Source organism: Hetaerina americana, unplaced genomic scaffold, assembly GCF_022747635.1.
Source record: "Hetaerina americana unplaced genomic scaffold, ioHetAmer1.1.p SCAF_697, whole genome shotgun sequence".
NCBI lineage: Eukaryota > Metazoa > Arthropoda > Insecta > Odonata > Calopterygidae > Hetaerina > Hetaerina americana.
The window spans coordinates 44,182-54,498 of NW_027287313.1; the positions used below are offsets into that span (position 1 = coordinate 44,182).

Below are 10,317 nucleotides of genomic sequence, written 5' to 3' on the forward strand. Positions count from 1 at the left end.
AGTTTTTTTCCATTTATAGTAATGCAACGTCTATTTCTATAAAACCCGCGCTAATTCTAAATTAAAATGATTGATTAGGGCTCAATGCAGAGTATAAAAGAGTGGATCTCGTCTTAGAAATGTTATTCAAACTTTCTACTCGGTTTCAGGACTACGTGGGACATGGAATGGAACTAAAAATTCTCTCTCTGCTTAAGTATTTCGAGAACTTGAACGCTATGGGTTGCCCTAATAATTTAATTAAATGAATAAGGTGGAACATGAATGTAGGCATTATAAATACTCAAGCTGACCTTCTCAATAAATTCATCATTTAAAATATTTAACTTTTGTCTTTAATTTTCTTATTCTCTGTAAAGTATTAAGGTTTTGTCGCTCCAAAAGGAATTACTGACGCAGTAATATATTCTCTAGAAATGTCATTTCTTGGAAGTTTTTAAACTTCCGCGAGATGGCTATTTCGCAAAATTTGTCGGACACAAGAGTTTTTTATTACTATTACTATTAAGTGTGAAATGGAGTAAAAAGCATTGAAACGCCTTAAATTAAGTTCATTGTACTTATTTTATTGGTTTTATAGTATTCAAAATAATGGTTTAATATAGTGAAATGAATTTTTGATTTCCCACAGAAGTCACCTCACGAAGTGTACCAGAAGTCTATTTAAAATTGCGTTGTTCAGTTTTCATTGTATAGTCATACTGGATTCCCTTCAAGCGAATAAATCTTTCGCCTTTTACTAAAGATTTCCGTGGAGGGGATCATATCTGTCTTACAAGACAATTTTTGACTGTGCTCAACCCTGTTGGGCCAAATAATTGGTAAACACTGGAGAGATTAATTAGAAATGAAGTCCTTCATAAAAGGGACGGAGTATTATACAATTTCAGAAAAAACGATTGCGGTAGTTGTCCAATGATGGTTATAAATCACCTGACGTGAAGTTTGCAAATAATGAAAAAAAACCTTTACATCGGCTAGAAGAGGTAAACTGAACTTATGAAGCAATTTTATGCATGTTTGGTTTCTTTTACTTCTTTCAAAAGCAAATATGAAACCTCATCTATTCATACATAGATGTACCCTTGGGCAATACCAGCCTATTTGCCACCAGAGAGTACACCAAATACCTGCTGATTATTATAAGATTCTCGCGTCAGCAATATTCAACTTAAGAAGCAATACAAGAAACGTAGGAATTGGTTATAAAAGGAGTCAATGTAAATGGAGAAGACATCAACACACTCAGGTTTGCACACATGACAATGGCAGTGGCGGCGGAAACGCGAGAATGAGGACACCTGCAAGCAACTCTCAAAGTCCCTATGGACAATCTAGTACAGGGGGAATATTTAATATCAGCATCAACAAGAATAAAACTTAACTCATTGTATGTGTGCGGAAGATGGAAGCCGAATGGAGACATATCACAATACGATGAGTGAAACTAGAGCAAGTGGAACATCCTTCATCTACGTACCTGGCCAGCAGTATTCGTAACATGGAACGTAAGAAGTTCGACGGACATCAAGCGAACAATAGCCCAAGATAAGAACGCTAATTCATGAATAAGAAGATCCACGAGGAAGACGAAGAGACATGAACATACAGGACAAATTAAGAAGGACGTGAAACAGAGAAGTATCAAGAATTGGGGGAATGGATATTGAATAGATTAGAATTGAGGGCCGCAGTAAACCAATCTTAGGATTGAAATACTGATTATGACTACAGTAATTAAGAATAATACACCACCTCAGCTAAGAATTAAAACGAAACGGATACACATATAATAATAAAAAACAGCAATCAGTACAAGCGATCTACATCAAATATACTTGAGGTTTCTGAAAGGTCCCAAATAGTATTTTCCACGAGTTATCGTTTTCCAAAATATTATTTCCTTCTTAACTTCTGTTTAAAAGATATAATTCAACTCATTAGCAAATAATTAACACACGCGGTACCTTTCAAATACTATTTATACAAGTAAATAGTTCTGATGCAAATTATATTTCTAATTTAAATTGAATATACACCACCTTTCCAAAGTTATTACTTAAACTAATAATTTATTGCACAGCTTAAAGACCGAAAACGTAATGGCATAAACCAATAGTGTTTCCGGAAGATATTCCAAAAATAGATTATTATTGAAAATTACCACATCCATAGCAGAGTGAAATTGCAGCTGAAAGCGATGTTCGCAAATATAACGCATTATCCACTGTCTTAATCTCATTATATCTTAACTTTTTTCCATCTTCAATTACATTTTAAATGTATCTGGTCACAATTAACAGTCCTTATACCATCTGCCTTTCACTTCTTGGATTTGAATATGTTAGTACGACTAAACTAGATCTACCTTTTCAATAGGTATCACGATTTCATTCGCAATCAGTTTGGACGAATTTTAACTGAAGAGACCTCCGAAGAATGCACAAACGTCTCCAAATTGATGAGAAAATAAATATTCAAATACGAAATTTCGAAGGAATACATTTGGTACACAATCGTATCTTTGTTTGGATTTTAAGAAGAAAACTTCCTGAATACGCCTTGATGTCTTGGCATGGTCAAGAAAGGTTTGCGTACGGAGGCTTGGCTAAACCAGCGGAAGAGGGCGAAGAGAGAGACAGTCATAGAAGGAGATTTTAAAACGAAAGGTCGCCGTGGGCCCCCTCTTGCGTACTGCGTAGGCGAACATGGAAAATTCCAAGGCGAGGGTTTGAACAGATTTCTCAGAAGAGGACTGGGGGAGGGGTCAACGAGAAACTCCTTGAACTGACGCCGTGGTCGTCTCAAGAAGAAATGTCGTCTCCAAAAGAAAACTCAAAACTCAAAAACTGCTTGCTTGCTATTTGGTGGCAATCACCGACAATTATCATATTACGCCTAAAATACTAGTTGCTTCGCTATATCGGTTTATCCACACAGAAATTGACTAATTACTCAATTGAGAGCACGCTATTGTAACATCCGAAAACACGGAATAATGAACATATATACGTTATATCGGATTAATACAAATAAAGTTACGCTATGAATCGTTGCCATGACATTGAATAAACAGTGATTGCTAAGGTTTAATTCTAAGGTCTCGGTAGACCAGTGGGTAGAGCGTTGGACTACTGAAAGGAGGGACCCGGGTTCGATTCCAGTGCAAGGCACTCTGGGCAGAGCCTTAGACATGTGAATTTTCGAGTACCAGGTCTTCCAGGGAGACCGGCACAGGGAAAGGATCTGGCCCCCTTAATACCCTGATGTGTTAATTTTCACACGCCGTATAGGGCTTAGTGCCGTGTCATCTCTACAATCCCCCTACTAAACCGACCATCGGGTTGATTACTGGGTTTATGGTTTTTTTTACTAGTTCAATTTAAATTGTACATAAACTGCATGAGCTATGGATTTAAAGATAACGGACAATTTAACAAGAGAAAAAATATTCGACTCATTGGAGGTATTCTAAGAGGTATGCGTTACGTTTTGTGAAGATGAAAAATGCCTATTGCATTCTACACACTTCATGTTCACCCGAAAAGAAGACCTTTGCCAGAAATGCACCGACGCTTTGTAATTGTTAAGAAAACAAGAGGCTAAAACGAAATTTCCAAAGAAAATGATACATTTGCCTTGTACATACACACGTTCGTATTTCAAGAAGAAAACTTGGCGATTGCCCTAATTTCTTGGCACGGTCAAGAAAAGGTTCGAGTACGGCTAATTACCAGCAAAAGAGGGGAGAGGGAGAGAGAGAGAGGGTCATACAAGGGGATTTGAGAACGAAAGGTCGCCGTGGGCCCCCTTGGCGTACTGCTGGGGCGAAAATGGAAAACCCAGGCCTCGGGAGAAAGGGGGGGAGGTATAAACAGAATTCTCAGAAGAGAACTGGTTGAAGATTTAGAAGAAACTCGTTGAACTGAAGCCGTGGTCGTCTCAAGAAGAAATGTAGGCAACTCCAACACTGCTTGCTTGCTATTTGGTGGCAACCACACTGTCAATTATCATATTACGACCGAGATACCTGCTGTTTCGCTATTAACCAGCCAACTGCGTTTCTGTGACTGTATTATATCGGTTAATCCACCAAGAAATTAACATGTAATTCGCTTGAAAGCACTCCAAAAAGACGAAAGAATGTACACACATGCAGGCAAGTTATTGCAAATAAAGTTATGCTATGAACCGTTGCCAAGACATTAAATAAACAGTGATTGTTAAGGTTTAATACTAAAGGTTGCAAATCATTAAATAAACAATCGCGTTACAGCGGACTCAAACTTTGGGAATTGTAAAAAAGAATCCCATTACATATCACTTAATAATACCAAATGGGCCAACGAGTGTCATTTAGCACACAGCGATAGAATTGCAACCTTATTACATAAAACCACAAACATATTTCGAGTGAACCAAATTCCTGATTATTCGAATTCCGGACGCATGATTCAAGGTTGGTTTACATTTCAAATAACTTTTAATGGCTATAAAAGCTAAGAGTGATTCCATAACTGATTCATTGACAATGCTTTGCTTAAGTATAGATGTTATTAAGTAGCAGTAGGAAATTTTTTAACTTGGTGGACCCAAGGAAACGGGGAATAAAACTGCTGCATGAATCAGTGGATTGAAAGTGTTGAAGTTTTTATTTAAAGTGAATCCAATGGAATAGCTGCTTGAGGAGATGATGCAATATGTCAAAGGGTATTGCAATGTGTCTTATTAGCATGACCTGTAGTCAATTACTACATACTGTTGTTCATTTCGATACATTTCTGTGAGTAGTTTAAATACATATATATATAATACAGGGTTCGACCGTAAAATAAGTGTACTGATTTTTTCCCGCCGCTCCAGGCGCGCCCAGCACCACTCTGACGGGCTGCGATTGGAGGGGGGTATGTTGGCAAGCGACGCTGAAAAAGGCAGTCGGCTCCGAGCTGTGGTGTAGTGAGGAGCTCTGTTAACGCGAACCTCCACGCTCGACCCACGTCACGGAACGCGATGGCGAAGTTTTTGGAGCAGCGTTATTCCATCAAATTTGCGGTAAAGCTTGGGAAATCGTCTACCGACACTGTCGGTATGATTAACCAGGCTTACGGGGAGTCAGTAATGTCCAGAAACATGATCTTTCGGTGGCACAAGATGTTCGTGGAGGGCAAGGAAGAGGTCGACGACGAACCACGGCCTGGTTTTTTCGCGGGTAATTGTTGAACAATTAATCCATAAATTATACGCAAGACGACGTTCTTTTGTTTTTAGAGACGATGTTTTAGGCGTTTAATAGGGAAATCTCCCTTTTTTAGAAATTTGTATCCTTCTTCATCCAGCGATTACAACTTCAATTCGCCCTCCCCCCAACACACAAATGGCTTCAAAGTTGGAATTTTCAATTCGCACAAATCAAACGAAGATGTTTCAATAGGCTTGATTGTTGTTCATTGTTACCATATAAACCAGGTTAACTCATGAAAACAGTCCAGAAGCAAGGAAAAACCCCAAGAAATGCATCAGATTTAGTTTTTTCGCGGGTAATTGTTGAACAATTAATCCATAAATTACGCGCAAGACGACGTTCTTTTGTTTTTAGAGACGATGTTTTAGGCGTTTCAAGGGCAGTTCTCCCCTTTTTTAGAAATTTGTATCCTTCTTAATCCAGCGATTACAACTGCCATCCGCCCCCCACCCCCAACACACAGGTGTCTTAAAAGTTGAAATTTTCAGTTCGCACAAATCAAACGAAGGTGTTTCAATATGCTTGATTATTGTTCATTGCTACCAAATTAACCAATTTAAACCTCGAAATCAGTCCAAAAGAAAGCAAAAAACCGCAAGAAATGCATCAGGTGAAGTTTTTTACCGGGTAAATGTTGAACAATTAATCCATAAATTATGCGCAAGACGACGTTGTTTTGTTTTTGGAGACGATGTTTAAGGCTTGGAGTGTCTAGTTAGACAATGGATTTTTCGCTAATCTGAAATAGGCTTGGAAATTATGAAAGGTTATTCTTATGTACAAAAGATTAATATTTGTATTTATATAAGTTTAAACTCACTAAATTGAATAGGTTAGTAGAAAAAAATTAGTTTTCCAGGGACGAAATTGAAGATCTTTCGTTATGAACAGATCCCTGATTTCTGTGATGTGGGTTGTATAAATTAATTTTTGCTGTGAACCTAAAAGTAAAATCGATGTTTTGTAATTAAATATATATAAATAAAGGTTATGTCTAGAACTGATTTAAGTTTCAACCATTATTCTTTTCTGGCTAAGTTGAAATTAATCATAAGACTTTATAACGTGAACAAACGAAAATATTTTGGGGGTAGCTTCGAATTATTTAACTATTATCTTTTAAAAAAATATGAAATTCGATTTTTTACAATGTAATAATATGGAAAAAAAGATCACTTCTTGTACGTTGATAAGTTTCAACATTCAATCTTGCTCATTTAAGAGACAAAATATTATAAGATTATAACACTTGAACTTTCCAGCATATTTTGCGATCAGGTCGTCTTAAGTTTTCAAACGGAACGTGACATGGTGGTACATCCTACATGAATCCGAAATTTTCAACCGGAAAATGATTTTACCAACCCCGGGACAAGGAGGAGTGGTGATACCAGCATGGGATATCGACCAAAGTTTTCCCACCCCAGAACTAAAATCCATCAACGCAGCACTTCATGGTTTAAAACTAACTTTAGAACTATTAAACGAACTCAAAGTGTACAATGTCAATATAAAAATGTATTGTGACAAACAATTCAATATTGCTTATCTAAAGGGCGCGGCCTCATTTTCCATTATGTGGCGGAAAATGTTTTCTTTCATCACATTTTCGATCGTCAATGTCAAACCAGTGGCGCTGTTGCTATTGTAATGATAAAACAAAATAGTGTGCCTTGATTTAAATATTAATCAATTGTATAGATTTAAACATCAAACGTAATAGGCTACATTGTTGCTCCGTTGCTGTGGTAACTATTTATCAAAAATAAACCGCGGTCTACACAATTTGTCAATTTCTTGAATTTTCATCGAAAGTTATAAGCCACATTGTTGCATCGTTGCTGTGGTAATTATAAACAATGGTGTAACTTGTAATAAAATAATTAATAGTGTAATTAAAAGCGACTAAGTATACGTATATATATATATATATATATATATATATATATATATATATATATATATATATATATATATATATATATATTATATAGTTTTCACTCGACATTCCGTCAAGCAGACCGTTGATATGATGCTTGGTGGTTTGAGGTAGCTCTCAAAAATACCATAAATGGTGGGTTAAATTTTACAATGGATTTCCCTCGGAAAAACAAAGTTAAATCGATGGTCCGTCGTACAGTTCGTAACATTCTTTGACCCTTAGGCCATAAGTTAACGCTAAATAATGGTATTACATCAAATGAATCAAGACCGAGTCTATATTATCGTAACTGTTTCGTATTTAGGACAGTTTTTCGTGGTTTCCCTATCTTTTACAGTGTCCGTTGGTATTTTATCCTTAGGGGCTCATTAATGAACTGAAGATAAACTCTAGTTAAATATTACATTTTAAAATCTTGGCCGATTATAGGACTAAACGGTTGTTCGTAATCATATCCCTGAAATTATGAAAAATCTCAGACTTACGGTGGATATCATGATCAATCAATAAAATTGATATATTCTGCCCACGAGTGTCAAGACGGTTGTAGACTACGGAATTTTCCATAAAACCATAACGAATATTTATTTTAGAACTAAAGGGCTACATCTCATATAACATAGCATTTAAGTCGACATGACCGACACTCCAATAAACTCAGTAATTTTATTTCTAATGAATAAAAATTACAGAATTTATTCTTCGACGTAGAATATGAGATATAAAATAAACAATGCGAATATGCAGGAGCAATATTAAAATTCAATCAAGCTTATGAAAAGTGATCAACCAGCTATGAAAATAAAAAGACATGCCCAGAGCACTAAGAAAAATCAATGCGAACTAGATGCAGTTGGTTTGAAAGAAGAAGGAGATAAGGATTATGCGGAAGGAAATTATGAGAATGCCCCAAGGAGATATCAAGTTGCCTTTTGTCAATCGGGAATTGAAATTCTTAGAATGAGATATGAGGCCTGAAAGAATAAAGCCCAGAATGTGTTGGAGGCTCTAAGATCTACATCTACATCTACTTAATACCCCGCAAGCCGCCGCAAGGGCGTGTGGCGGGGGGTGCTAGGACACCACCCATAATTTAGAAAAGAAAAAATTAAAAAAAAAAAAATCGCATACAATAACGACAAAATCATATATAAAAAAAACATGGCATACATTCATGCATGAACACTTACACCCCACACACATGCAAAAAATGGCACGAGGCTGGCAAGGAATTATTTGGGAACGGAGGAGGGTATAGTAGGGCTTTGAAACATTTCCAGGCAGCTCACGGAAGGTCGAAATACAGCAATTGCAGTTTCATATGATTCTTCACATCTTTAAATCTTGTCACCCCTGCAGTTATTTTCCAACGGTCGAGCACACAGTGATAATAATCTTGTTTTCTAAACCCAACAGAGCCTTATATCCCATTCCCACAACTTGCTCTCTCTCAAAATCAATCACAACCTTCGTCTCGTTATCGATTCATTGCCTTTACCAGAGGAAAAACTTCACCTAATTCCTGCAATATTCTATCGCGAAGTCCATCTCAAGATTTGGTGCCTTGTTGGCTTTGATAATACGCAGGTGATGAAGGTAAAAAATAATAGAAACTTTATATTTCCACACACTTTTAATGCCCTCCGACCGCGGTACTGCGCATCGTCTCCATCACTACGTCTACGTAATACCCCTCAAGCCGCCGCAAGGGCGTGTGGCGGGGGGTGTTAGGTCACCAACCGTAAAAACGAAAAATTTCACATGCAAAAAACAACACGGAAAATTACACCCACAGCAGCGCACACACTCATGCAAAAATCCCTTCATCCAACACTCATGCAAACACATACACCGCAAAACAACTAAAAACTGCACACAAGGATATAGCACGAAAGCCATCCTACAACACGCAAGGCAGGACACAACAAGCAAGAATGTGAAACACCACCACCACACGAAAATGCACCACAAAAGACTCTACCCCATAAACGATGGTTTCAGGCGTTATTTTATGGAATCTGTTCATTCTTAAGCGGTTAAAATAATACTTTGTAATTCCACAGATTTATTTCACAAACACACGGTTCGGGTTTCGACGTACAACGTCATCTTCAGGTGCAGACATACAGGCGACCAACATATATATACACTTAGACCGGGGGGAGGAAAATTGGGGGGAAGGAAAGGTAGAAAAGGGGGGGGGACTGGGGAGGAGGATGGTGGGTTTGTACACTCTACCCCCCAAATAGACTGTAAAACGAAGGGAATGCGACCCAACGTTGCAGGCACCAGGAATTTCCCCCCGCCGGGAGCGAGGAAAGGTTACGGTCCAGCGCCAAAGCCACGGAGGTGCCATGATTCGGCAAAGTCCCATCCGACGGGCGGTGTACGACCCTCTGGATGTCGCTAGCTGGCATTATATTTATTCCTCTCCAGCCCGGGTTCACTCCGCCCTTACAGCTCCTGCTTTCATCGATTGGAGATCCCCATCTGGTCACACATTTTCGGAATCAACGGATTTGCAGGCGTGCAGACCGTTGGGAAGGGAAAAATAGTGTTGGTTCGGATACCGCCGCCCCCGTCGTCAACACGTTAAATGCACATCATCCGCTACTAGGGCCATGTATCCACTGTTTCTTTGGCGAATTGAACCGCAATATGCCAATTACTTCGAACCTAGGGCCGATACCCGAGAAGCAGTGGATTGATTGATTGTTGTTCATTGTAACCAAATAAACCAATTTAAACCTCGAAATTAGTCCAAGAGCAAGGAAAAACCCCAAGAAATGCATCAGTTTAATTTTTTTTGCGGGTACTTGTTGAACAAATATTCCATAAATTAAGCGCAAGGCGACGTTCTTCTGTTTCTATCGTCAATGTTTAAGGCGTTTCCAAGGCATTTGTTTCATTTTAAGAAATTCGTATTCTTCTTCATCCAGCGATTAAAATTGACAACCCCCCCTCAATTTGCATCAAAAGTGCACTTCTCATTTCAATAAAATGCAAGGAAGATGTTTCAATAGGCTTGATTATTGTTCATTGCTACCAAATTAACAAATTTCATCCGCGAAATCAGTCCAAAAGCGAGCAAAAAACCCCAAGAAATGCATCAGATTAAGTTTGTCCCGGGTAA

At 38.0% G+C, this 10,317-nt stretch overlaps 1 non-coding gene across 1 annotated transcript; it reads left to right on the forward strand.

The window, feature by feature from the left end:
* Positions 1–696: 696 nt before the first annotated feature.
* LOC139696136 (U5 spliceosomal RNA) lies at positions 697–813 on the forward strand. The gene has a single exon (XR_011702590.1). It is a non-coding gene; the product is annotated as a U5 spliceosomal RNA (small nuclear RNA).
* The last annotated feature ends 9,504 nt before the right edge of the window (positions 814–10,317 follow it).